The sequence below is a fragment of the Mobula hypostoma genome, chromosome 4 (genome assembly GCF_963921235.1).
Source record: "Mobula hypostoma chromosome 4, sMobHyp1.1, whole genome shotgun sequence".
Taxonomy (NCBI): Eukaryota; Metazoa; Chordata; class Chondrichthyes; order Myliobatiformes; family Myliobatidae; genus Mobula; species Mobula hypostoma.
The window spans coordinates 58040606-58064967 of NC_086100.1; the positions used below are offsets into that span (position 1 = coordinate 58040606).

The 24362-nt window shown below is 43.6% G+C and overlaps 1 long non-coding RNA gene across 1 annotated transcript in view; it reads left to right on the plus strand.

Moving 5' to 3' along the window:
- The first annotated feature begins 3076 nt into the window (after nt 1-3076).
- Nucleotides 3077-24362, plus strand: part of LOC134344793 (uncharacterized) — a 31436-nt gene continuing 10150 nt past the window's right edge. Inside the window, exons 1-2 of the long non-coding RNA XR_010017523.1 lie at nt 3077-3172; nt 16711-16811. This is a non-coding gene — a long non-coding RNA (uncharacterized LOC134344793). The remainder of the gene's footprint in view (nt 3173-16710; nt 16812-24362) is intronic.

Consider the following 24362-nt stretch of genomic DNA (forward strand, 5'->3'; position numbering starts at 1 on the left):
CTCCAGCATATAGTCCATCTGGTCCAGTTGACTTCTCCACCTTAAGACCTTTGAGTTTGCATAGCAGTTTTTCCTTTGTATTAGCAATGGCACTCACTCCTGCTGCCTGACACTGATGGACATCTGGCGCACTGCTAGTGTCTACCACAGTGAAGACAGATGCATAGTACACATTAATTTTATCTATAATTTCTTTGTTCCCCCATTACTACCTCACCAGTATCATTTTCCAATGGTCCAATATCAACTCCTACCTCCCTTTTACTCTTTATATAACTGAAAAAAGACTTTTGGAATCCTGCTTTATATTATTGGCTAATCTGCCCTCGTATTTCACCTTTTCCCTTCTTATAGCTTTTTTAGTTGCTTTTTGTTGGATTTTAAAAGCTTCCAACTCATCCAACTTCCCACTCACATTTGCTACCTTATATACCCTTATATGCAGTCCTTAAATTCCTTTGTCAGCCACAGTTGCCTACCGCTGCTATTTGAGAACTTCTTCCTCTGTGGGATATGTCTATCCTGTGCCTTGTGAACTATTCCCAGAAACTTCAGCCATCTCTGCTCTGCCATCAACCCCACCAGTATCCTTCTCCAATCCACCTGGGCAAGCTGTTCTCTCATGCCTCTGTAATTCCCTTTATTCCATTGTGATACTGATAGTTGTGGGTTATGCTTCTCCCTCAGGATCACTGCCTCCGAAGGGTTCCTTTCTGTTAAGCTCCCTAATAAGACCTGGGTTATTACACAACACCTATCTAAGATAGCTTTACCCCTAGTAGGCTCAAACACAAGCTGCTCCAAAAAGCCATCTTGTTGGCATTCAACAAATTCCTTCTCTTGCGATCCAACACCAACCTGATTTTCCCAATTCCCTTGTATATTGAAGCCCCCATTACAATTGTATCATGACCCTTATTACATGTCTTTTCCAGCTCCCTTTGCAATCTGAACCCCATATCTTGGCTACTATTTGGAGGCCTATATATGATTACCATATTGTTTTCTTTTACTCTTGCAACATCTTAACTCCACTCAAAAAAAATCAATATTCTCTGACCCTATGTCACCTTTTTCTAAAGATGTAATTCCATCTCTTACCAGCAGAACCACACCACTGCCTATGCTTTCCTGCCTATCCTTTTGATACAAAGTATATCCTTTGACGTTAAGCTCCCAACTATGGCCTTCTTTCAGCCACGACTCAGTGATCCCCACAATGTCATACTGATCGATCTCTAATTGTGTCATGAGTTCATCCACTTTATTCCAAATGCTATGCGCATTTAAATACAGCACCTTCAGTCCTGCAGTCTTTGCTCTTTGAACTTGGCCTCTGTGGTACAATTTAATTCTTTGCTCTATCTGCATTTATACTGAATCATTGGTTTGTCCATCCTTACATTCATGTTCCACCCATCATTTACTTGTAAATCTGCTGGCTCATCCTCAGTTCTATCATCCTCGTTCCCATCCCCCTGCTATATTAGTTTATACCACTCCTAACAGCTCTAGTAAATCTAGTAAATCTGCCCGCAAGAATATTGATCCCCCTCAGATTCAAGTGCAATCTGTCCCTTTTTACAGGTCCCGCCTGCCCCAGCAAAGGTCCCAATTATCAACAAATCTGAATCCCCGACGCCTGCTGCCACCTCATTCTATTCCTAACCTCACTGTTGCATGGCACAGGCAGCAATCCTGAGATTACTACCCTTGAGGTCCTGCTTCTCATCTTCCGTCCTAGCTCCCTATTGCTGCTGCCATCCTCATCAGTTCCCTACCCTTCGGAGTCACAGAGCCAGACTCTGTGCAGAAGCCACGGTCGCTGTTGCTTCCTTCGTGTAGGTTCCCCACCACCCCTGCCAAAAGTACTCAAAATGGAGTACCTATTGTTGAGGTGGACAGCCATAGGGTTGCTCTCCACTATCTGTTGTTCCCCCTTCCCTCTCCTGACAGTCATTCATTTATCTGTCTCCTGTAGCCCTGGGGTGACTACCTCCCTGTAGCTCCTGCCTTTCACTGCTTCAGTTTCCCTAACAAGCCGATGGCCATCAGGCTACAGCTCAGGTTCCCTGACATGGTCTCTATGGAGCTGCATTTCTTTACACCGGCTACAGATGTGGCCATCAGGGAGGTTGACAGTCTCCTGGAAATCCCACATCTGACACCCAGAACAGAACACTGGCTCTGTAGACATACCACCAATTCTCTCAAGATTTCAATGAGAAACAAGGAATGAACTTATCTACTTACCTTGCCTCGACCTGTTCTCACCGAAGCCCTGTTGAGCCAAAGCCTTCCTCCTCTGCTTCAGACTACTCCGAAAAGAAAAGACGTGCTAGCATTGGAGAGGACCCACATAAAGTTTAGGAGAATGATCCCAAGACTAAAAGTGTAAATATGAGTAGCGTTTGATGGCTCTTTGCCTGCACTTGCAGGAGTTTTGAAGAATGAGAAGGGATCTCATTGAAGCATACCAAATATTGAAAGGTGTAGATAGAGTGGGTGTTTCCTGTAGTGGAGGAGTCCAGGACCAGAGGGCACAGTCTCAGAATGGAAACACATCCATTTTGGACAGAGATGAGTGAAAATCTGTTTAGGCAGGGGGTGGTAAGTCTGTGAAACTAATTGCCAAAGATGGCTGCGCAGGCCACGTAATGAAGTATATTTCAGGCAGAGGTTGATAGGTTCCTGATTAATCAGGGCACCAAAGGTTTAGGGGATGGGATGGAATGGGATTGAGAGGGATAATATATCAGCCATGGCAGAATAGCAGAGCAGACATGGTGGTCCAAATGGCCTGTTTCTGCTCCTTGTCCCATAGTTTTAAGGTCTTATTTCATTAGCTCTTCAGTCTGTTACAAGAATCACCCTTTGTAATAATGATCAGTGAGGCACAGATAATCTGTATATACTGACAAGTAACTTTTATTATTTCAACTGAAAAAAAGCAGGTGGGTTCACACTCTTATCTACCTGTGTTCTCCTTACTAGAACCCCTGACACTCCATGAACAGTCAATGAAGAGAAAAAGATATTACCCGGGAAAGGAGTCTACTCTGGCCAGACGTTCCTTGTGGTCCTGATCTCCACGTGTCCATGGGGTCCTCCTTATCCACGATGGTTGGTCTCTGGCTGCTGGAGAGTTATCATCCCTGCATATTTGGAGCTCGTAAGTCTTATACATTTCCTCATCAATTCAACCATTGGATCTCCACCCCATTGGCTCAAGGTCACCTGACCTACTTGGGTCACCTTCTTACTGGTCATTGAACAGGGCTACAGCCAACATTGTTCCATGGCTCTGCCCACCCCAGCCTTGTGTATTTGTGTCTTGGTACACTCTGACTGGTCCAAACCAGTTAAATGAGGCAACCTAGACAGAGTCTAATGATATTACCGATTGCAGGTCTGGCATTTTACAAAACAAGTAACTACTCCTCTGGCACGAGGAAATCTGCCAATGCTGGAAGTTAAAGCAACACACACAAAATGCTGGTGGAATGCAGCAGGCCAGGCAGCATCTAGTCCTGACCTAAGGGTTTCGGCCCGAAACATTGACTGTACTTCTTCCTATAGATGCTGCCTGGCCTGCTGCGTTCCACCAGCTACTCCTCTGAGGTTGGTCTTAGGCATATTGCTGTGATTAGATTGTCCTAGAACAAGGATCAGTTCAGAGTCCATGTCCTTTGCATAACAAATACCTACTTGTTTGAGGATGATCTCAGGTTTAGCAGATCATTACCTGAAGCTTCCTGTGTCCACATTCAGTTGCTTTGATTAGATTATCCAAGAGCAGGAAACAGTTCCGAGTGCACAAAATGGGGGGGGGGGCGCGGGGGGAAGAGAAATCAAAGACAACTGGCTTGTCTGCTTCCCCTGTCCTCGATCAGACTGAAGTTTCTTCTGGCCAACATCTCAATTCTGGACGGCGAAGATGCATATAACAGGATGTTCTTCATTGACAGCAGCTCCACAACCTATGGACTCACCTTCAAGGACTCTTCATCTCAAGTTATCAATACTTATTGTTTCTTTATTTTTATTATTTCTTCTTTTTTCTTTTTCCTGCTGTATTTGCACAGTTTGTTGATTTTTTTTCTTTGCACCTTGGTTTTTGTCTGCACTGTTAGGTGTGGTCTCTCATTGATTCAATTGTGTTTCCTGTATTTACTGTGACTGCCCGCAAGAAAATAAATCTCCGGGTTTTTTTTACTGTGGCATATATGTACCTTGATAATATATTTACTTTGAACTTTGATTGTCTAAATGCAAGTCACTTATAACACATTTGACACATCAGCATTGAATTCAAGAGCCCTTCACTCATATATTGCCAACCAGAAAAAGATCCATCTATGTGTATGCACTTCCCCGTTAACTTACACAAATACCAGTGTTAACTTTTACACCATGAGCAGTTATTTTCTGCAATAATGTTTGATGCAGCATCTTGCATTATCAATTCACCTATTTTCTTTGTAACATGCTGTAAGGTTGCACTGCTAATGTAATGGCCTCTTTGTAATGTTTCACTGCTAAGGTAATAGTTTCTCTTAGCAGCAATGTTTGGGTTATGACTAGAGATAATGGGGCCTTTGGAATGTATACTAGCCAATGAGCAGGATGTTGTTTATTCTTGCGTGTCTGGGAGCAGGAATTTTGCAGTCTTTTGCCGGGGAGAGATGAGGAGGGAAGACATGAATGGAGAGAGTTGGTCGACCGCCGGATGGAGTGGAGGAGGAGTGAGGGTCTGAGGGTCAGCTACGCTCAGAGGAGGTTGACAGGGAACAAATAAACGGAACACTGAGTTCCAACGTTGCGCATTAGACTGTTTCATGAGGATGGGCCTTTTTCCTTTTTTTTTGTTTCTTTACTATTCATTTGGTCAAATTAAGAATTACAAAGCTCAATCGTTTACTCACATTTTGTATACTGTTTGTTATTTCGTGGTACTGATTTGTAATGGGACACATCATGCAGCACCCACCTAAACAAGATTTCTTAAGTTTGGCTGGGCCGAGGGCTGTCTTCCCCTAGATTAAGCCGCAAGCTGAACCAAGAGTTACGTTAGCTTTCACACCATGGACAGTTGTTTGTTGCAATAATGTGTGATGCGACATCTTGCATTATCAATTCACCTATTTTTTTTAAGTATTCTGCTTTAATTTTTTTTTAAGTATTCTGCTATAACACTTTCTATAATGGCTTCTAACATTTTCCCCAATGAAAGGTGTTCAGCTCATTGACCTATAATTTTCTGTTCTGTCTTCCTTTTTTCTATAAAGGATTTATGTTTGCTATTTTCAAACAAATTGCACCTTCTCCAAGCCAATGAATTTTTGAAAACTGTAAAATAAATCTCAACGTTGTCACATGTTGTTTCTTTACAGAAACTAAGGATAATTCCCTTAGAATCTAAAGACTTGTCAGGTCACATATCCAATAAGGCTATTCAAATGGGGTCATATAGTTAGAGTTTAGATAGGCTGAAAATTTAATGAACCTATTGGAGAGCTTTATGAGTGAGCACATTGATAACGCTACTGAGGAAGTGGGTGCTACCAAGCCTACTATTGAGGGTTGGAGACAGACAAACAGTAGAAGTATCTGTGTGTGAGTATTTTGGGGATAATGATCATAGCTCTTCAAGTTATGCACAATTCCGATTTGATGGAGACGGACGTGAGAGTGCGGAGGAACATCTGGAAAAACTTCTGAAATGCCGGCTTCGCTGCCGCTGCTTCTGTGTGGTAACCGGAATCTCCGGAGCAGAAGGCTCCGAATCCTCGGCTTTGCTTGTTTCAGCGGCCAGGGCTATGTCGAAGGTGCTCAGCAGAGGATGGCGCTCGGGAGGTTGTATCGGAGGGGCTGGTCGGAGGCTCAAAGTTTTCAGACGGATGGAATCAGTGTCGGCTGCTTCCAAGGCATCGGCAAGTTGACGGTGCCTCGAGGTTTACGGCAGGCAGTTTCTCCCTTTTGCCACCTGCTATCGGGGACTTGGGAGTCGATCGACTCAGTGACTTTGAGACTTTTTTTACCGTGCCCATGATTTGTTCTTCATCAAATTATGGTATTGCTTTGCACTGTTGTAACTATATGTTATAATTATGTGGTTCTGTCAGTGTTAGTCTTTGGTTTGTCCTCTTTTCTGTGATATCACTCCGTAGAAACATTGTATCATTTCTTAATGCATGCATGCATTTCTAAATGACAATAAGAGAGGACTGATTGTTCTCATAATCTTAAAAAACAGTTAGAGGTGGAGGTAGTTGAAGTATAAAACAAAAATATGGCCCCAGAAACTGAAGCAGGAAGTCCCTGAATAACAAAGGAAGTAAATGTTAAAAGTAAGATTAAAAAAAAGAGGCAAAGGCATAGTCAGGAGCACAAGACATTTGAAAAGCAGACGGTATCAAAAATGCAGATAAAAGCTGAAAAATGAAAAGTTACATGGAGGTATGGTATTGATGTTTTCTAAGAAACAGAAAATGGTTGAGGTTAATTGTGGGGAAAAAACTGCAATGCACGTGTTGGAAAAAAAGGGGCTAAATGAAAACTTGCGATCTGTAAAGAGTGACATTACACTTGAAGGAGAGGAGATACTGGATTACAACAAAGTCAATAGAAATTTGGTGCTGAGTGGGTTAATTAGAATTAGCCAATCACTTGTTTGAGATGGAAATATCCTTTATTACAAGGAAACAGTTTGAATATAAACATTCTAACTCTTCTGGTGTCTGTTGATCTAGAGAATTGAACAACCTGAGATGCATCAATCAGACAAATGATCAATTGCATCTGGTTATATCATTGAGCACCTTCTTTCAATCCACTTCACCGCATCGCTGCATGTTATTTTCTCAGCAGTTTTATGGCAAAGTCTTGGTCTGCAGCCCTTCTGCCTTCCCCAAAACCCACCCATCCATCTGCCTCATTCTTTCAACCTCAACCTAACAATACAATGGAATTCATGCACAGAATATCTCACCGTGGCTTTACAAATACCACTTGGAGATGCCACTTTCCAACAATTAGACAATTGCAGGAGCAAAAGTAAGGCAAAATACACGATTCTTTTCTTTGTATCTTTATAGTAAGTGGAAACAGCTCACCACTTCAGGATGGACAGAATTCATTTGTGAAAGGGAAATAGCGCACAAATTACCCGACTGAATCTATTGAAGAAGTGTCATAGATTCGAAGACTGGAAGTTACGTATATAGTTATTCAAAAAATTACCACTTGAAGTAACATTTATCATATATGCACCAATTACAGTAATCCCAACCAACAGTGGGGGATAGAATCAGTAATACATTTTCAAAGTTGAAGCTGTCATAGCAATCTCAGCAAAGTTGGTAAAGTGAGTGACCTGGGTAACACATCTTGGAATAGCATCAAAAGAAAACATTTCCATTTCCTCTGAGATACCAATAATACCAACAGATTTAAGATTTTATTTGTTGATCTTGGTTGATATTGGAGATTATGTACCTTGTTCTTGGATTATTTCTTAATTACTTCAAAAGTACTTCCCAGTTGCAAAGAAATGAATGAATATTTAACCAGTTTCATGTAATACTCATGAAAGGCTATGCTGTGTGATCAAAAGTGAAATATTTTATAATGCATCTTTATTGCAATCAAAGTGGCTTAGGTTTTTGGTTTTACACTGTAATTGTAAAAAACAAAACATGTATTTTCAATAGAAGCAGAAGGCACAAAAGAAGTAAAATTGGAAGAATATGCATTGATGTCTTGGATAATTGGTATCTGGACATTACTTACTATATAAAACATAGAACAGTATAGCACAGGGACAGTTCCTTCAGCCCATGAAGTTATGGCAAATTAATAAAATTAGTATCCAATACCCAGCTGAATGAATCATTTCTGCCTACAGACTATCCATATCCTTCTTTTTTCTGCACTGTCATATGCCCATCTAAGAACCTCTTGAGCACTTCTATATTTGCCTTCACCACTAATCCTGGCAGCCAGCTAGTGGTGCCATGACATCAGCGCCAGAGTCCGGAGCGAAGGTTCCCGAGTTCAAACCTAGTTGGGCCGCTCCCGGGCACGCTTTCCATCTATGCCGGGTTGAGTGCCGAGCTCACAACTCGGCCTCGTAAAAAAACAAACTGCGCTGTGAGAAGGATGTGGGGGACCACTCACAGGATCTTTCCTCCAAGACAATCACTTGAAAAGTGGTCGCCAAGGCTCTGGCAGAGCATGGCACACAAAAAAAAAACTAACCCTGGCAGCATATTCAAGACACCCAGCATTCTGTGAAAGAAAAATCTGTCTTGTCCATCTTCTTTGAACTTATCCCCTCTCTTCCTTGATGCATGCCCTCTTGCATTAGACATTTCAACCCCTAAAAAAATGAAGCAACTGTCTATATATGCCTCTCATAATCCTATAAACCTCTATCAGATCTCTCCTCAGCCTCCGCTGCTCCGGAGAAAATAACTCATGTCTATCCAACCTCTTCTTATAGCACATACCCTCTAATCCAGGCAACATCTTGGTAAACCTCTTCTGCACCCTTTCCAAAACTTTGACAAACTCTCTGTAACTAGAACTGAATGCAATATTCCTGATACAGCATAACTAGAGTTTTATAAAACCCCAACATAACTTCCTGACTTTTGAACTCAATCTCTTGCCCTACAAATGCAAGCTTGCCATATACCTTCATTACCACTCTTAAAGCCCATGTAGCTACTTTCAGTGAACTATGGACTTGAACCTCAAATTCACTTTGTATATCAACACTGTCAAGGGTCTTCCCATTAATATTGTTCTGTTCCTTTTCATTTGATCTCTGGAAGTTCAACACTTCACAATTGGGTGGATTAAACACCATCTGCTATTTTTTTGCTTATACCTGCAATTGATCTAAAGCCTGCTGTATCCTTTTTCAAAATTTCAAAGTGCATTTATTATCAAAGAATGTATAAACTATACAACCCCAAGGTTTGCTTGCTTACAGGTAGTTGCAAAGCACAATACCCAAAAGAACCAAATTTTAAAAAATGAAACCAACCACCCAGTGCCCACAGAGAAAGAGAAAACAAAACAAATCATATAAACAATTGAAACATAGAAAAACAGGCTCTTCGGCCCACAATACTGTGCCGAACATGTACTTACTTTAGAAATTACCTAGGGTTACCCATATCCCCCTATTTTTCTAAGCTCCATATACATATCCAAGAGTGTCTTAAAAGACCCAGTTATATCCACCTCCACCGACAACACCGGCAGCCACACACTCACCACTCTCTGTGTAAAAATCCTACCCCTGACATCTCTTCTGTACCTACTTCCAAGCACCTTAAAACTATGCTCTCTCATGTTAGCCGATTCAGCCTTGGGAGAAAGCCTCTGACTATCCAAACGATCAATGCCTCTCATCATCTTACACATCTCTATCAGGTCACCTAAAGTGAGCAATAACAGTATTCCGAATCAAATTGAGTTCCAAATCCGAATCTCCGGAGCAGACTGGAGTAGGTTCAAAGCCTAGGCCTTCAGTTCAACATATTAGTCTGCAAAGTTTGCAGACACGAAGCACAGCTGTTGGGGGGGGGGGGTAGCTCACAATCTCAGCATCACAGAGAGAGAAGTCCCCCAGTTTATCTGGGTCGGTGTTTAAATTGTTCGAACATCACACTAGGACCCAGGTCCCGCAACCAGTGAAACATTCTGGGTCTAGATTTCGCTACTGAAGAAGCCGTTCTTCACCTTTCCAAATCGGCTCGGTTCCCAGAGTGATCCAACCTCATTCGAGTTCTGACCCTCTGCCTTTCCAGTCTATATGAGCCAGCATTTACACGTCCAAACAGCAAATTGCACCTCGCATTAGGACCAGTGCCTTGCTGCAGTGAGTCCCTCCGCGCATTGAACATGCCACCCAATGATTCACTTTAGACCTGGCTTTCCCTGCCAAAGAAACTGTTCTCAACCTGTCCAATTTGGCTTGGTGTTTACAGTGATCCACCTTCACAGCCAGGTTAGTTGGATGGGCATTGGAACTCCTCTGTGCCATCTTCTCCCCTCTGAATCATTCACTCCTACCAGCACGGCTCCAACTCCAAGTGCATCAATTTTGCAACACACCAGCAAGGCACATCCCACAAATTTGCTTTCCCTTTACTCATTTCTTCATAGCTTGCAGTGATAGTTTACCACAAACAACATTTTTAAAAAGTGTTCCTAATAATGGTTTTAATCAAATTTCTTTGCTTTCAAACTACCAGTTAGCTGTCACACATCTTAACCAGAAGATCCTACAGTATTCTACAATATTAACAACACCACCAAGCTTCAGATAGTTTGAAAATTAATTAAAGCAGCTATCTAAATTTTCAAGCTGGCTGGTGGTGTAGAGGTTAGATCCTCAGAGATCTTGACACCAGGAACTTGAAACTGCACACTCTCTCCACTTCTGATCCCTCTATGATGATTGGTATATGTTCCTTCATCTTACTCTTCCTGAAGTCCACAATCAGCTCTTTCGTCTTACTGACATTGAGTGCAAGGTTGTTGCTACAACACCACTCCACTAGTTGGCATATCTCGCTCCTGTATGCTCTCTCATCTCCATCTGAGATTCTACCAACAATGGTTGTATCAGGAGCAAATTTATAGATGGTATTTGAGCTACGTCTAGCCACACAGTCATGGGTATAGAGAGAGTAGAGCAGTAGGCTAAGCACACATCCCTGAATTGCACCGGTGTTGATCGTCAGCAAGGAGGAGATGTTATCACCAATCCACACAGATTGTTAGGAAGTTGAAGATCCAATTGCAGAGGGAGGTACAGAGGCCCAGGTTCTGAAACTTCTCAATCAGGATTGTGGGGATGATGGTATTAAATGCTGAGCTATAGTCAATGAACAGCATCCTGACATGGGTGTTATGTTGTCCAGGTGGTCTAAGGCTGTAGTATATTTCCTCCTTTATTCCTGTGTGGTGTTATCTGCTGTCTAGTTATTGTCATGCTCTTGATATATGTACAGAATGCTTCAGGATTCTCTTTTGTCTTATTTGACAAAAACTTATCATGGCCCTTTCTGACTCTCCTAATTCCTTTCCTGAGTTCTTTTCCGGCTTCTTTATTATCCTCAAAGGCTCGGTTTGATTTTAGTTTCTTAAATATTACATGTGCTTCTCATTTTTTCTTCTTGACTAAATTCACCACCTCCCTCAACATCCAAGGTTCCTTTACCTTTATACAGGAAAATACCTAAACAATATTGGATTGATTGTTAGAATTGGCAGTCGGGCATGGGGCCGATGGATCCCCTGGTAAATTCATTGGGCCTGCAATGCACAGAGGGCTCTTCCTTTTGGTACAAGCTTTCAAGTGTTCAAGTCGTTTGCCTCGGTGGGCCATGTTAGTGATTGCGTTTACTGTCACTAACATGGTTCAGAAAAAATGTTTGATCATACTACTCCATTGTTCTTGCATAACATAACAACACCTGACCTATTCGAATTGGATTGACTTTATTTCTTACTTCCTTCACATAATTGAGGAGTATGTGTCTTAAAAGTGCAATGTACAATCAAAATAATTTATAATCAATTATAATCAATTGTAATAATTTATAATAATTTATAATAAATAGAACAGTCAATGTAACATAGAAATACAGTTTACATTGCACAGTGAAATAGGGAACAGTGATCACAACATGATCGAGTTCACTTTGAAATTTGAGAAGGAGAGACTAAACTCCAATGTGTAGTGAAAATATGGCTGAGAAGGTGCTCAGAAAGCTTAAGTGTTCTGAAGCTGGATAAATCTCTTGGACCTGATGGAATGCACTTTCACGTTCTGAAGGAAGTAACTGGAGAGATTACAGAAGCATTAACAATGGTCTTTCAGGAATCGATAGATTCTGGCATTGTACCTGATGAATAGAAAATTGCAAATGTTGCTCCGCTATTTAAGAAGGCTGGGAGGCAGCAGAAAGGAAACTATAGACCTGCTAGCCTGACATCAGTGATTGGGAAGTTGTTGGAGTTGATTGTTAGGGATGAAATTACGGAGTACCAGGAGGCACATATCAAAATAGGCCAAAACCAGCATGGTTTCCTGGAAATTACAAGAAGGGTAAACAAAGGAGATGCAAGTAGGTGTGGTGTACTTAGATTTTCAGAAGGCCTTTGACAAGGTGCTGCACATGAGTCTGCTTAGCAAGATAAGAGCCCATGGAATTACAGGGAAGTTTCTAGCAAGGGTGGAGCATTGGCTGGTTGGCAGAAACAGAGAGTGGGAATAAAGGGATCCTATTCTGGCTGGCTGCCTGATACCAGTAGAGTTCCACAGGGGTCAGTGTTCTGACCGCTGCTTTTTACGATGTAGATTAGATTATGAGGACACTCAGTCCTTGTTTATTGTCATTTGGTAATACATGCATTAAAAATGATACAATGTTCCTCCAGAAAGATATCATGAAAACACAGGACAAACCAAGACTAAAACTGACAAAACCACATAACTATAACATATAGTTACAACAGTGAAAGCAATACCGTAATTTGATAAAGAGCAGACCATGGGCACGGTTAAAAAAAAGTCTCAAGTCCCGATAGCCCCATCATCTCACACAGACTGTAGAAGAGAGAAACTCTCCCTGCCCCTCCAAGCACTGCAAACTTGCCGATGCATTAGAAGCACCCAACCACAGCCGACTCTGAGTCCGTCCGAAAACTTCGAGCCTCTGACAAGCCCTCCAACACCGAGCACTGAGCACCATCTCTACCAAGCACTTCAACCCCGCCCCGGCCGCCGAGCAACAAGCAAAGCCAAGGACTCGGGGCCTTCCCCTCCGGAGATTCTGGATCACACAGTAGCAGCAGCAGCAAAACAGGCATTTCAGAAGTTTCACCAGATGTTCCTCCGTGCTCTCACATCTGCCTCCATCAAATCAGGATTGTGCTCAGCACCCTACTTGACAGATAACAGATATCATTCACCGGAGTGGCTGCCGCGAGCTGCGCCGCGCACCTAATGATTTGGACTATGGTATTAATGGATTTGTGGCTATATTTGCCAATGATACAAATATAGATGGAGGAGTGGGTAGTGTTGAGGAAATAGAAAGCCTGGAGAGAGACTTAGATAGTTTAGGGGAATGGGCAAAGAAGTGGCAAATGAAATACAATATTCGATAGTGTATGGTCATGCACTTTGGTAGAAGAAGTAAATGGGCAAACTATTATTTTGATGGGGAGAGAATTCAAAATGCAGAGATGCAACGGGACTTGGGAGTCCTTGTACAGGATACCCTATAGGTTAACCTCCAGGTTGAGTCGGTTGTGAAGAAGGCGAATGCAATGTTGGCATTCATTTCTAGAGGTATAGAATATAAGAGCAGGGATGTGATGTTGCAGCTCTATATGGCACTTGTGAGACCACACTTAGAGTATTGTGTGCCATTTTGGGCTCCTTATTTTCGAAAGGATATACTGACATTAGAGTGGGTTCAAAGAAGATCCACGAGAATGATTCCAGGAATGAAAGGGTTACCGTATAAGGAATGCCTGGCAGCTCTTGGGCTGTCTTCCCTGGAGTTCAGGAGAATGAGGGGGAATCTCATTGAAACATTCTGAATGTTAAAAGGCCTGAACAGATTTAGTCAGAGGGTGGCAAATCTGTGGAATTTGTTGCCACGAGAGGCTGTGGAGTCCAAGTTGTTGGGTGCATTTGAGGCAGAGATAGATAGTTTCTTGATTAGCCAGGACACCAAAGGGTATGGGGAGAAGGCAGGGAAGTGGGGGTGACTGGAATAATTGGATCAGTCCATGACTGAATGACAGAGCAGACTTGATGGGCCAAATGGCCTACTTCTGCTCCTATATCGTATGGTCTTATCTTATGCACTCAGATCAGCATGACTTTAACAGTCTGACGGCCTGATGGAAGAAGGTGCCTGGAAACCTGTTGGTCCTGGCTTTTATGCAGCGATACCATTTCCTGGATGGTAGCAGCTGGAATAGACCATTGTTGGGTGCCTCGAGTCCCCAATGATCCTTTGGGCCATTTTTTCACACCTGTCTTTGTAAATGTCCTGAATCATGGGAAGTTCATAACTACAGATGCTCTGGGCTGTCTGCACCACTCTCTGCAGAATCCTGCGATTAATGGGGTACTGTTCCCTTACCAGGCAGTGATGCAGCCAGTCAGGATGCTCTCAATTGTGCCCCTGTAGAAAGTTCTTAGGATTTGAGTGCCCATACCAAACTTCTTCAACTGGCTGATGTGAAAGAGGCACTGTTGTGCCTTTTTCACCACACAACTGGTGTATACAGACCACGTGAGGTCCTCAGTGATGTGGGTGCTGAGGAACTTAAAGCTGTTTACCCTCTCAGCCCCAGATCCATTGATATCAATAGGGGTTAGCCCGTCTCTATTCCTCCTGTTGTCTTCTACCAGCTCCTTTGTTTTTGCAACATTGAGGGAGAGGTTGTTTTTTGACACCACTGTGTCAAAGAGATGACTTCTTCCCTGTAGGCCACCTCATTATTGTTTGAGATAAGGCCAATCAATGTAGCATCGTTGGCAAATTTAATTAGCAGATTGGAGCTGTGGGTGGCGACACAGTCATAGGTATACAGGGAGTAAAGGAGGGGACTCAGTACGCTGCCCTGAGGGGCTCCGGTATTGAGAGTCAGAGAGGTGGAGGTGAGGGAGCCCACTCTTACCACCTGCTAGTGATCTGAAAGGAAGTCCAGGATCCAGCTACACAAGGCAGGGTCAAGGCCGAGGTCTCTGAGCTTCTTGTAAAGCCTGGATGGAACTATGGTGTTGAATGTTGAACTGTAGTCCAAGAGCAGCAGTCTCACATAAGCACCTTTCTTCTCCAGATGTCTAACTATCGGTTGTGTGGTAAGCAAATTGTAGGGGGTCCAGTTTGGTTGGTAGCAAGCTGCAGATGTAATCCTTGACCAGCCTCTCAAAGTATTTGCTTATTATTAAGGTGAGTGCAACAGGATGCTAGTCATTTTTATTTTCCCCAAGTACTTTAGGCAAAGTATTCTAAAATATTTTTAAATATAAATCAATTGGTGACATTTGTTCAATCATAATATGAGAGGTAAACATGTCTTTATATAGCATTGTCAACGTCACTTAAATAACTGGTGGCATGGTGATCACCAAAAATAGAAATAAATAGATTAGTTGCAGTGAAGAAATAGAATAGCAAAAAATGTGTTTTCAAATGCATGGTGTTATTAAGGTAGAATTTAAAGTAATTTTACATGCATCAGAAAATTCTTTAGTTCTGCTCAGCAGCAGACCACAGGCAAAACTCTGCATAGTCACCAGCAGCAGAGGAGGAAAGAAATGTAGCACATTTTTCAGCTTGAACTGCTTCTCATTTATTCAATAAAATTTTACAAAGCTCTGAGAGCCACAGCAGGAAGAATAAATGGAGCAATATTTCAACCCTGGCAAGTATAACCTAAGCAATAGTTTGATTAAAACTTGTAAGAATGAGGAGTTAAGTTGAAATCAATATGACTGAAAAGCCAAGCTTCAACATCTGTATTAGTACACAAAATGCCAGCACGTCTAAGATTATGATGTACATGTAGTCAAAAATAAAGTTAGGAACTTGCTACTTATATTTGCTGTCTTTCAATATGCTTCACCATTGGCCATTTCATAGAGCCCTGCAGCAAAGTCACAACCTGCTGAGATTTGTTAATGCTTAAACTGGGGAAAAGGCACATGAACTCTGCCAAGTTGACACTGGTGCAAAGCCCATTAATTTCAAAGGGAATTTTAAAGCAATCAAAAAGAAAGCTATGTTAAATTCTTTAATATTCACAACTACTTATTTTGTCTTTTTGTATGTTAATTTTCTATTTCATTTTAACAGTTTTTAATTGTTTTTGAATTGTCAGAGACATTCAGAAAGAATCAGAAACTTTTACTGCTTTGTCATTTGGCAAAATGTGAATCTGGAATCTTTGTATGCCACCAGGAAATATTGAGATTTTCAGGTTTTTGTTGCTGCAATACAGGGCTTTTGGGATTGGCATGATACATCATTCACATTTGAGTAGGTCGTTCACATCTGCTTCAGTGATGACTACAAACAACTGTGGACAGTGAGTATTAGTCAGCTAAGTCCATGGCCATAAGTCTAAGTCACTCTGTAAAGTGCACTAATATGAATTAAAATCCTTCCTATTTTCTTCTTGTTCATATTTCTCTTAATGGATGACTAATAAGACGATTGTGCTGATTTGTAGCTATCTGTAATGTGTACTCATAGAACATGCAAATTGGTTGAGGCTACTTACACAGAGCGATTTGAAATGATCAGTCTAAGCTGTATTGAAGACCATTATTCCAAATGTGAGGACTATATGCCATCCTATAACTATCCATGATATAAAAATAACTATGAAGAACAGACCCAGTGAGTGTCAAATTTCGAATTTCAGTGTTCTGCCAAGATAAGAATTTCTAGTGATTGGAGAGCAGAACTAAAAATGCAATTTGCAATGCAGTTATTATAGACATGACTAAAACTAGTCTGACCTTCAAAAAGGTCAAACTTGCCGGAAGCTGTGGACACACTGGAACTTACTAATCCACACCTGTGCTTACATTCATTTTGTCTTAGTTTAAAAACATATGCAGAAACACATTGAATAATTTTGTTATTTGCTCCCCAGCTCCTCCCTCAACAATACATATCCTGCCCTGCAGATAGTCTTCCATTCAGGAAATTACAAAGAAGGAATCATACTTGAATTTCCTTGTGAGTTCCAAGCAGGTAAAAAAAAAAATTGCTATTCCTTACTAGCGAAATATTTTATAGTCTTATAACAGTGGGGTAGAAGCTGCCTTCAGTCAGTGGTGCATGTTTTCAGAGTCTTGTATCTTCTGTCTGATTGGAAAGGGAAGAAGATAGGATGTGGGTGATATCTTTGATTATTTTGTCTGCTGTACTGAGACAGCAAGAGGTGTAGACTGAGTACATGGGGGGGGGGGAGAGACTGATTTCCATGATGTGTTGAGATGCGTCCACAACTCTCTGCAGCTTCTTGCAAACACATGCAGAAAAGTTGTTATAGCAAGCCGTGGTGCGGCTGTTAAGATGCTTTCTATTGATAAGGCTTGACAGGAACATGCAAAATTTCTTTAGCCTCCTGAGGAAGTAGAGACATTAGTCAGCTTGCTTGACAATCTACAAATCTACTACACAAAAAAAAAACACTATTCTGAAATGCTAAAGGCAATGATGTTCAACAGGTAACAAATTCCAGAAGTAAGCAACTTATTTTTTTACATGTACGATAGTTATTTTTGAAGGAGACACTCAGCTGGCTTTCAGCTTACAAACCTTTCTTACGATACAGACTGAATTCATCAATTTTATAGCTTACTAATAATACTATACATTACTACACAGAATCCAGTCATAGTAACGTTAGATTTAACAACAACACCCCCCCCACCCCCCACCCACCAACTGGAAGCTCTACTTGTCTGTTTATTGTTGTTGTGTGATGGGCATTCTAATGTTATGATAAATTCTACAAACTTTCTCTATATCAGATTAAAAATAGTTAAGTATATTATGTAGGGTCTGAGGAAAACCTGAATTAACTGAGATACAGTTTGTCTGAAATTCATATCATTACATTTATAAAATATATTGTTCTTAATTGTTGCTCTCTTTAACTTTATAACCATTCATTTTGTAATCAAATGCGGAAATTCACAAACAATGCAATATAACATTCTTACAGCACTGTAAAAGAGCAAGGTCAATGCTTCACACCATGCTAGTTCTGTTGGCCTAGATTAATATGATTGCTGTTTGTCCCCCCATTGGAACTAGTCACATTAATCTTGTGGTCAGGTCCTCCATTTTATTCAAACGACTCAACTAAAAGTTATCCAGAAAAAAATCTAATGGGGTCACACTGCATAATTTTTGTAAAGAAAGCAAATGATTAGTGCACACATTTAGACTTCCAAGCACAGTCATTTGCGGTAGGTTTTTTCATAGGGCAAACGATATGGCCAAAAGGGTAACATACAGACAGCTTCGACATAGTAATTTTGAGTTCATAGAGTTACGAGCATTGAATCAGGCCCTTCAACCCACTGGTCCATGTGGACCAGTGATACCCCATCTAAGCTAGTCCCATTGGCCAGTGTTTGCCCCATAACCTTTTCAATCTTTCCAATCCATGTACCTGTCTGAATATTTTTTATAAGTTGTTATTGCTCCTGCCTCTGGTAGTTCATCCAACGTACATACCATCTTCTGTGTTTTTTTAAAAGCAGATTGTCCCCAAGTTCCTATTATTTTTCCCCTCTCAGCTTAAACCTGTGTCCTTTAGATCTTGATTCCCCAACCGTGGGAAAAAAAAGACTGAGGGTATTCACCCTGGCTATGACTCTCATGATTTTACACAACACTATTCCTTCTTGTTCCCTGGGTTTTTATTGCCACTAAAGTTGTACAAGATCAGAATCTTTTTTATTTCAATTACTCAATGGACTTTGTTCAAAGTGTGACAATACATGAAACTTCCCAATGGGCACTTTCTACAGAAATGTCAGTAAGCATATTAATGCTGATTGTTTCACTGCAGTCTGAGGAAATCACGACATTTGAACAATTGATCCACCTTAGTGCCTGCTGCATTCCATATGAACAGTTATTGTATTCATTTCATTCCTTGACCTTATTTTGAATTCATGTACCTGGAATTGTCCAGTGAAATATTTCTGTTTGCTTTATTTTGCACTTATCAGGAATGGTAATAAACAGAAAGGTGGTAGGGACTGGCTGTCCCTTTTTACAGATTTTATGAAAATATGGATGGAACCATTTGGCCCATTTAGCCTAAGCTCACAGCTACTCTCTAACCCTATTAACTCTCTCTGTTCCCCATATACCCCATCCATTTCCCCCAGACACATCCATTCACATATTCATACAGTGACCACACAAATTACGTCTCACACATCCATAGACAGGGCATGCAAACCCAACACTGATAACACCCAAGGTCAGGATTCAATATGGGGTACCAAGAGCTTTACTAGCTGCATCACTGAACTCCTTCAGCTGTGCAGTAATTTGCCTACATTTGATTTTATAAAATGATGAAGCTTTACCAGAATGCACTTAGCTTGCTTCTAAAATTATCACTAATTTTATTTGTACACCTGAAGTTTGATTTAAAAGTGAAGCAAAATCAAATCAATTATTACTTACAAGACAGGTGATCCCAACCATTATTGATACTCTTCAGAGACAGTCACAAACAAGAGAAAATCTGCAGATGCTGTAAGTCCAAACAACACACACAAAATGCTGGAGGAACTCAGCAGGCCAGACAGCATCTATGGAAAAGAGTACAGTGGGTGTTTCAGGCCGAGAAACTTTGCAACACTGGATAAAAAAAGATGAGGAGTAGATGAGCTCAGAGTGGATCACTTGGAGCTATGATGTTGTGGCCATTACAGCGAGTTGGTGTCATGGTCCCAACCGTTAATTCCCCATATTCTCCTAATTCTCTTTGATTGCAGTACACCTGATTCTCATCTAAACCTGTAGCATAAATATCCCGGCTTTGCATCCACTCATCGCCAGATCGTTGTTTTAGCCAGTGAGGTAATTCATGTTCCCCGCCGCTTAGGATTGTGTATTCTAAGTTTTACTTCAGTACCGAGATTTACCTGTGTAACTTTGTCTCTCCATGTCGAGACAAATATTGCCTGCCGCTTGCCTTTCCTGTTTGCCGGTTAGCTCCAGCAATGATCCGTGTCAAGATAAGTGTTGCCTGCCACCTGTCTCCTGTTTGCTGTTCAGCTCCAGCAATGCCCCGTTTCAAGTTAAGTTTTCCCTGCTTTCTGCTTTTCCATTCACCCTCCTGTTGGCCGTTCAGCTCCAGCCATGCTCACGCCCTCGTCTGCATCCTAGCTCTATCTCCACGCCAGTGTCCTGTGTTTTGGGTCGCCCCGTTCCGTGCAACAGAACAATCTGGCCACATTGGACACAGTGGACACAAACACCCTTCAACAAGCCCTCGCCAGCCAGGGTACCCTACTGGGACAGCACGGCCAACTCCTCCAGGAGGTCATGGAGAATCTCCGTTTCCTGTCTGCTCACATCACGCAGATCGGTTAGCAGGTGGACCGTATCTCCACTCACTTCACTCAACCCACTCCTGGAGCCCAGCCTAGCCAGCCCAGACAGCCTGTAGTAGCAAGCCCCCACGTGTCAGCAACACCCCCGCCCAGAGAGCCTCACATACCTGAGCCGGAGCACTATGCTAGAGATTTAGGAAAGTGCCGGGCCTTCCTCCTTCAGTGCTCCCTGGTGTTTGAACAGCTGACGTCAACTTACTCCACGGATGTCAGAAATTGCTTATATCATGGGATTGCTGCGGGGAAGTGCTTTAGCATGGGCCACAGCAGTTTGGGACAACCAACCAGATATCTGCTCTTCTTTCGCCACTTTTATCGCAGAAATAAGAAAGATGTTTGACCACCCAGTCCGTGGTAAAGACGCCGCCAAGCATCTACTCATACTTCGCCAGGGCTCCTGCAGTGCTGTTGAATATTCCGGGGAGTTCTGGACGTTAGCAGCCAACTTGGGGTGGAACGATGAGTCACTCCAGGGTTTTTTTTTCGAAAGGACTCAGCGACCTGGTAAAAGACGAGTTGGCAGCAAGAGATGACACCGACAGCCCAAATGCCCTGATCTTCCTAGCCACCAGGTTGGACAATCGCCTTTGAGAACGCCATAGAGAAAGAACTGGTCGTCCACCACCTTTGGCCACTCCCCGGCACTCATTTCCGCTTCCCGCCAGCACAAGCCTCTCTCCTCCTCCTGCTCCTAGAGTAGCTCCCAGCCCTACCGTTTCTACCGCCCTGGGAGAGGAACCCATGCAGCGGGGACGGAACCGTCTTTCTTTCGCTGAACAGCTCCTTACATTGAGAGCAGGTGAGTGTCTATATTGCGGCCAGTCCGGTCACTTCCTTGCCACCTGCGTCCTTCGGCCAAAAAGGGAAGGCTCACCAGTTGCAGGGGGGACTCTGGTGAGCCAGACAACATTCCCTTCTGTCCCCTGACCCCGGATGCAGCTTCAAGCTACTCTGTGTTACAACCAACAGTCCTTGCCTCTGTTAGCACTAGTGGACTCTGACACAGAGGGAAACTTCTTGGATGAAAACTTAGCCTTCCAAGCTGGAATTCCTCGTGAGCCTTTGTGTACCCCCTGGACGCCCAGTCACTGGAGAGTAGACTCCTGGCCCGAGTCACACACTGCATGGAACCCCTGCTTCTCCTTCTCTCTGGAAACCATTGGGAACAGGCACGATTCAATTTAATTTCCTTTCCTCAAGCCCCTATAGTACTTGGCTACCCCTGGTTAAGCCATCATAACCCCCACATCGACTGGTCCACCGGGAAGATAGTCAGCTGGAGCTCATTCGCCATTCCTCTTGTCTGCAATCAGCCCTTCCCCCCGGTGTCTCTTCGACCTTGTCCACCTCTGAGTCCTCTGACTTGTCCACGGTTCCCGTAGAATATCACGATCTGGGAGAAGTGCTTAGTAAGCAATAGGCCCTTTCCCTGCCTCCACATCCAGCTGTAAGCCTTGATGAAGCAACGATTGCGTGATTGACCTTCTGCCCGGAGCCTCATTACCCACCAGTCAGCTGTATAGCCTGTCCCGTCCAGAAAGAGAAGCTGTGGAGACGTACATAAATGACTCCTTCACGGCTGGCATTATCTGACCCTCATCTTCCACTGCAGCTGCTGGTTTCTTCTTTGTGGGGAAGAAAGACGGCTCACTACGCCCATGCATCAACTACCGTGGCCTGAACAACATCACCATAAAGATTAAGTATCCCCTGTCCCTGATCAACTCAGCATTCGAGCCCTTTCAGGGAGCCACAGTTTTCTCTAAATTGGACTTGCGGAATGCCTACCACCTGGTCAGGATAAGGAAGGAAGATGAATGGAAGACAGCTTTTAACACCCCCGTCGGTCATTTCGAATACTTGGTGATGCCTTTCTGCCTGAACAATGCTCCCGCAGTGTTCCAGGCTCTGGTCAACGATATCCTTAGGGACTTTATTAACTGTTTTGTTTTTGTTTATCTGGACAATATCCTAATCTTCTCCCGTAATCTCCAGGAGCACACTCACCATGTTTGCCAAGTTCTTCAGAGGCTTTTGGAGAACAAGCTATTTGTTAAGACAGAGAAGTGCAAGTTCCATGCCCGTTCCGTTACTTTCCTGGGGTACATCATTGAGATCGGGCAGGTGAGGGTGGATCTCGAAAAGATCCAGGCAGTGGCAGAGTGGCCAAAACCCACGACGCTCAAACAACTACAGCGATTTCTGGGGTTCGCCAGCTTCTACTGTTGCTTCATCAGGGATTACAGCCGGGTGGCAGCACCCCTTACTCAGCTCACCTCTCCTGTGACTCCCTTCCACTGGACCCCCGAAGCAGACTCAGCCTTCTCGGAGCTGAAGAGGCGTTTCCCCTCCGCTCCCATCCTGATCCAACCTGACCCCTCTCACCAATTCATTGTGTAAGTAGGTCCCTCCGACTCCGGGGTGGGAGCGGTCCTCTCCCAACCCTCCGTCCCAGACCAAAAGCCCCATCTCTGCGTCTTCTTCTCTCGCCGTCTATCACCCACCGAACGGAACTACGACGTTAGGATCTGGGAGTTGCTGGCCGTCAAACTCACCTTGGAGGAGTAGAGGCACTGGCTGGAGGGAGCAGAACACCCATTCATCATCTGGACAGACCATAAGAACCTGGCATACATCCAGACAGCTAAATGCCTTAACTATTGCCTAGCCCGTTGACACTGTTTTTTGGCCGCTTCAATTTCACCCTCAGCTACCATCCTGGTTCCAAGAACGTGAAGCCAGATGCTCTCTGTCATCAATACATTTCCGAGGAGGGTCCTTCCAACCCTGATACCATCCTTCCACCGTCCTGTGTTGTGGCTGCCCTCACCTGGGAGATGGAGTCCACAGTTAGAGAGGCCCAATAGACTCAACCTGACTCAGGCGATGGATCCCCCCCAGTCGCCTCTTCGTGCCTGACTCTGTCAGGTCTCAGGTTCTCCAGTGGGGGCATGCTTCCCGGTTTGCCTGCCATCCTGGAGTCGATCGAACTCTGTCCCTTTTGAAGCAACATTTCTGGTGGCCTACCATGGATGCTGACACTTGCTCCTTCATCTCTGCCTGTACTCTGTGTGCCCGCGGAAAAGCATCCCATCGGTCACTTGCTGGGCTGTTTCGTCCCTTGCCTGTCCCTGGCCGTCCTTGGTCCCACATAGCTCTGGATTTCGTCACTGGTCTACCCCCTTCACATGGTAACACAGCTGTACTCACCGTTGTAGACCGTTTTACCAAGTCTGTGCACTTCATAGCCCTTCCCAAACTCCCTACAGCCTGTGAAACAGCCAACCTCCTTGCCCAACATGTCTTCCGCCTTCATGGAATTTCCTCCGCCATCGTTTCTGACCGGGGCCCCCAATTCATCTCCCAAGTCGGGAAATCCTTCTATCAAGCCCTCGCAGCTTTAGTGAGTCTGTCTTCCAGTTTCCATCCACAGACTAATGGTCAGACGGAGTGAACGCGCAAATCAGGATTTGGAAGTAGCACTGCGCTGCATTTCCGCCAGTAACCCGTCATCCTGGAGTACACATCTCACTTGGATTGAGTATGTCCACAACTTCCTGACCAGCGCCGCCACCGGTATGTCCCCTTTCGAATGCTCCTTCAGCTATCAACCCCCTTTGTTTCCTGCCCACGAAGATGACATTGCTGTGCCTTCAGTTCAGGCCCATCTCCACTGGTGCCGCAAGGTCTGGAAGGATGCACGCACGGCCCTGCTCCGCTCTGCTGACTGCAACCGGTGCATCGCCAATCGCCACCGATTCCAGCACCCAGCCATCAGACTGGTCAGAAAGTTTGGTTCTCTTCAAGAGAGATACCCCTCAAAACCAAATCCAAGAAACTCACCCCTCGTTACATCAGACCATTCAAAATCGAGAGCATCATCAACCCCTCAGTGGTCAAACTCAAACTACCCAGATCCATGAACATTCATCCCACGTTCCACGTCTCCCAACTGCCCTGTGTCTGTCAGCCCCTTGTGTCCTCCTGCCAAACTCCCTCCACCCGCCCGGGTCATTGACAACTACCCAGCCTACACCATCTGGCGAATATTGGATGTGCGCCGCCGAGGCAGGGGTTTCCAGTACCTCGTCGATTGGGAGGGATACGGTCCTGAGGAGTGCACTTGGATTCCCTGTTCGATCATCCTAGACCC